The following is a 6000-nucleotide window of genomic DNA, read 5'->3' on the forward strand; positions in this document are numbered from 1 at the left end:
TTTAATCCTTTGAAGAACTAAAGAAGAACTGGAAACATCCAAACTTTAATTTACTTTGAAAACTTTGAATTTCAACGAACAATTTTGCTACGGTATTCCTGAAGCACATAACAGATTTACTTTAAATCAATCTAAATATTTGTTATAAATATACAAATAATAATCTATTTATCCTAAAACGAACGAGTCCAACGTTACAGACTAGCAATCAATCTAACAATACACTTAAAAACATATTGCATTTCTCTGCACTGGCTTTAACAATACCAGCAGTGATCGCTGCACATTTCTTATTTATCTGTGAGCAAAGCGTACGAGCGCCCTCTAAAATGATAAAGTTTGCATCACCCAGGAGAGGACACAACTATCTTCTGAATATAAAAAAGGTATCGTAAGATGAAGACTGTGGATTACGGTCAGGATTGTCAGAGTGAGGTTGTAGGATTATTTAGATCATCCATGTTTATATGAGATTAGAAGGGCCGCCCTGAAGTTCGTTAGTTGTTGAAGTTCACAATAAATGAATATTCAAATAACATAATGATATAGATATTAAGCATATGAAACAAAGGTGGAACCAGAGTAATGTACAGTTTACTACCGTGAAAGCTTTTGCCATTCATCGGTAGGGAGGTGGGGGTGTGCTCGTTTTTATAACCGATTTGGTGTGATTTATATTAATAGACCAACTGTCTAGTACATTGGTTTGAATGTTATAGTGATGCGAGGAGTAAAAGGACAAACTTGTGTTTATTTACAGACTTTGAAAACAGGACGACGATCCAGATTTATCATATATGAATACAAACGATTATCTAGGTTAATCGGTCCTTAATCCAGCATATTGAACGATAAACCTGCATTACAATGATAAACTTTGATTATTAACCGAATTATCGGTCTGATTTATAACCGATAATTCAATTTTACTGCCGGTAAGCTTCATTTTCAGTTGAAAATTCTAAAACCGGTAAAGACAAGACCGGTATTGAGAGATAATTTAAATTTTCAGACAGAATAAAACTAAAATACATAATTTAGTTGTTATATTGAGCGGTGGGTCACACACGTGATTCAGGAATACTCTTGGCATGCGAGGAAACGTCCGGTATGGTTAGCATAACAATACGCGTTAAATCCCATTCTTTATACTAAGATGAAATAAAAGAAAAGAAAACCGCAGGTCGCTTTGTGAACATTCCAGGCTTAGATGTTCTGTATCTAGTCCTACAGTATTGTATTAATGCTAGCTTGAATAGGCTCGTTTCTCGTGCAGCAAATCCAACGTAAGCAATTGAACGTACAGGGACTGCGGTTGATAGTGTAACCATTTAGTGAAATAATATATTCCTCAAATACATCAAATTAAAGACAGTGCAGCATTCTAATTGTGCAATACATCTATGGAACTGTTTGTGCAAATTATTGTCGTTGGATCCATATCCCAGGATTTTACCTTGTGATTTTTTTCGCGATGATTTCGATATTCCAGATGGATGGAGGCTATATGCTATCACGAATTAAGGATCAAAATATATTATCCAGAGATATACATCTTTTCGTGGGCTGAGAAGATGATTCCTTGTGGAGGATTACGTTTGTTGAGAGGATCAGTTTGGTTTTATACCGGGATAAACTTTTAACTATATAACATAACGATAGTTAATATGAAATTTCACTTTCCTGACTTCTTGAAACTTCTTGGAGATCAACAGATATTAGATTTCAAAGTATTGTCCCGTTGACCCCTCGTCATCTCATGTGAGTACACATTCCAATGAAATTTTTTGTTAATATTAATAAACTGGAATAAATGGTACTAGTTTAAACACGAACAAGTTACTTCTCAAAGACCAGTATAGCACAACCCACACTTAATTAACAACAACGTGACACTCAAATGCTGGCAAACTATAGGCCTGCAGTACCTGGTTTATGTCTTAAAGGATAAAGGGTAAATTTCAATCGCCTTTACTGAAATTCTATCGAAAGGGAAACAAACATATATGCTACCGCTGATACTGCCTTTCCTTTTTTAGTTTTCGATATGTATTGGAAAATTACATTTAAGTCTCAGTACTGCATGAGTATGCCATTGTTTATTATTCTCTTTAATAATTTCAGCAACTAAAAGTAATGCCTTCTAACCTTGTTTGGTTTAAATCTTAAGTGGCTAACTATAATAGTTGATAACTGTATAGTAGACTGTACAGGTACTGTATAGTATGTGCATCCATGCATTAATTTAATAGTGTTTTGTCCATTTAAATTTTACGATATTACTTATATATATATATTTTTTTTTATATTTTAACTCAAATTTAAATATTCAAAATAACATTTAATTCCGTGGTGATCCAATTGCTAATATGTTTTTGGTGTACTTTGAAATTTGGAGAACATCATGAACTGTATTGTTTATTCGGGTAAACAAAAATTACCATACCATTTGATATCCTTTATATCAAAATACTATTGTTGCATATATGTGAAATGAAAGCTCATATTTAAGAAGCAATCTTCTCTACTGTGCATGTAATAACGTGACGTGTTAGTACTTCACCTAGGCACGTAAAAGCTTGACATGCACCGCGCGTCCTAAGTCGGCACATTCTTGTCCAATAACCAAAGAAGTATGCAGGTTCTAGCGCACCATACATATACACTGTTAGGGTACCGTAAGTACATTATAATGGCGTCAACAAGCTTATACAATACGTTTGTCAAAATGGTTGATCGCATAGAAGTTTCAGTATACTTCAGTGTGCTGGCAATGAGATATGCAACTCCGCGGATTGCCCCCTTGTTTATTCTTTGTAGTGAATATCATTGTTAAATATTTACCACAAAACGATAGAAGTGTGTGTCGCTTAGTACAGACTAGTCCTTGAAATGTCTAGGAATATTCACCCGTACTTTGAAAAAAAAAACACGTAACGCTCTCGTACCGTCTAAACTCCGGATAGGAAAAAAGAACGATTCCGAGGAATTCGAGGAAAGATGTCAATGACGTCATCTGTGATTTCGCAAATCAACGTTAACGTCTATGAGTACACTCATAGACTGATGAAGCCAGCGATGGGGTTTGAGGTAATGAATGCTGGAGGTTGACGGTCTGCTGCATTGGTCCCAAATTTAGCAGGCTAACACTAAAAATGTACTGCTCAATGACACACTGATTTGACATGCTCCCAACACACTAAGTCTACTAAATATATACAGCAAACTCAAGCAAACATGCTAGTAAACTTGTTTTATACAAAAATGACTCATACAAGAAAAGTGCAGAGCAGAGCCGGGCTAACTGGCATATACAAGCGGCTTATAAAATAACATCGTTAACAAGTTGGAAACTGATATGAGTATATCATTATTTAAAACATTCCTAATCCTAAATTTGTTTTGAAGTTTGTCCCAATTTATTTAGTATGATTGTAGTTTGCACTTAGGTGTCGTTTCTGAGTTAAAGGCCTTTTGATAATTGCGTTGTAGCCCTAGCGTGGTAGGTCGCGTAAACAGTACAACCTAACCTTATTTGAAGCAAATACAATTTGACAAAACTCTACAGGTACCACAACAGTTATCTATAAAAGCTATAAATGCAGTCAGTTACTAGAATTGTAATCACACTGCCTATGAGTCTATTGTGTATTGCCTGTTATATATATCGCTGCTGAATAAACTTCCAAAACATTTGACAAATCAACTTCAAGCATATTAGTGTGGTATTTAAAGATATGTTGTATTGGCCCAAAATTTAGCAAGCTAATATTCCAAAATGGATTGGAAATAAGAAAAAAATTATACTTATAAAGAAACTATAATCCAAAAGGGTTACTCTCATGCGGTTACTTGTATTGAAATAATATTGTATATGTATTACACATTACACTGACAGGATATACCGTCTATGCTTAAGCAGGAGGTATTCCTTGGCAGTACATTGCTCCTTGAGAGGAAATTGACAAGTGAAATCTTGCTTGGGATGGGGTTTTTTTTTGGGGGGGGGGGGGTGGGGAAGGGTTTTTTGGCAAGTTTGTCAGTAAATTTAGGGCGTGCTTTTTTTTTTCTTTTAGAAGTTGTGGACTAATGTTAGCCTTATACTTGGAGTAACATACAACGATGTGTGTTAACATTGTTGATGAGAGACATATTTATATTCTAATAAGGATGCAATAAAAGTATCATCAAAAGTCGGATTACTGGAGTAATGTTATATTTCTCGGTAGAATTGATCACGCCAAGAGCATTACCCGAGAAGTCAGAATAGCAGTGTGAATCACGGCATGAATATCAATGCTTTCATATGAATGACCTTTTCTTGCTGTTATTAACGGATTGTTTCTACAAAATTTCCCATTACAGGTATAATTTACCATGCATAGGCTAAATAGAAATAACTACACAACAACCCTTACATGAGTTTTTATCTGCTCCAAAATTGTGTAAGTCGTTTACGCATTCTACACTCATTTATTATGCATTTAGCTATCGATAAGATTCTTGTACACAGTATAGGCAACCAAATTAACAACATGTGATTTGCTGAAGTTAATTATCTTGAGCTCTTACGTTTACTACCGATAGAGTTACACAAGTATAAAGTTTATACTTTATTTCACGCCTTCGACACTAGAGGTGTTCGTTGTAACAAATCTTTTTTTTTATATGATTATTGACATATTGCTCTTATTTATGAGCACCTGTAGGGGGCAAGGAGAGATCAGGGGACTTGCACTTCTTATGGAAAATGAAATTGTTAACAACAATCAGGGTTAAACAAAACTAATGATGCATACAAATTAACCACATTCCAGCTCGCTATATAAGGGCTCAGGATAGCAGGGGTGGTCATTTAATTCTTAGAACATTGCTGGGGCTTCCCCAGCCGTACATTTCTGCGTAACGTTGTTTGCGGTTTGCTATTATTATGTCCGTTTGCGTGTCATTTCGTTATTTCATGACGTGGTCAGCCAAGAATGTGTGTCCCGTGAAGCAATCCCCTGACTGGTTTCCCGAATGTTTAAAACAAAATAGGTATTTCAGGCTAAAAGATACAATTTGATAGAGAACAATAACTTTCTGGTGTAAATGACATAAGTTGCCACCTGTCATACCAAAATGAACTTGAAACAAACAGGTGACGTGGGATTGTTGGATACTTTTAGATCATGTTTTTTTTCTGTTGTTGAAATCTTCATCTAAAGTTCCCAGACATTGACTAGGTTACATTGCGGCAGCACACACGAAAATTATGATACTCCTTCAGGATTGTTGGTCTACACAATTAGCAAATACCAAGTACGATTATAATTCATATTTATGTACGGATATCTTAAAATGTGTTCGGTAACAATATTTGCAAAAAGTGCATTACAGTGGTTATGACGTATTATTATTCTCACGTTGCCTTCACCCGTAGAGTATTTTTTATTCACAGAATACTCACTTTTAACGTTAAATATTATAATAAATTTGCATACATTATAAATGAATGACTTATTGTACCATTGTAATAACAATCTAAATAATAACATGTGTGGATAATTACCAAAAATAATATATAACACACATATATATCAATAGTTGTCTTGAAGAGAGGGGAGAACTGAAACAAGAACCACAGGTGCATTTATAATTAAATATGAAATAATACTACCGTATTTGTCGCCTTTGTTAAGGCAGGAAATTAAATTTATGATCATCCATCAATATTTTTGACAAAAATGTTATATAGTTCAAAGGGAAATGATTAAAAGAAAACGTGAGTGTAAGAATCAAATAACGTTGAATTATTGACTTTAAGCAGTATATTAAATGTAATTCGTATGATTTCCTCATGTTGTCATAACATGTTTCGAAACTTCGCCAAAATGGGAGCCAATCACCTTGCATCTCTGGTGATCAAAACGGTTGGAACTTGGTGGGCAAACGTTTTGAAAACAACAAATCATTTTGACTACATTTTTATTGAATTATATATCGCTGGTGAGGTGAAAA

Source organism: Apostichopus japonicus, chromosome 22 (genome assembly GCF_037975245.1).
Source record: "Apostichopus japonicus isolate 1M-3 chromosome 22, ASM3797524v1, whole genome shotgun sequence".
NCBI classification, from domain to species: domain Eukaryota; kingdom Metazoa; phylum Echinodermata; class Holothuroidea; order Aspidochirotida; family Stichopodidae; genus Apostichopus; species Apostichopus japonicus.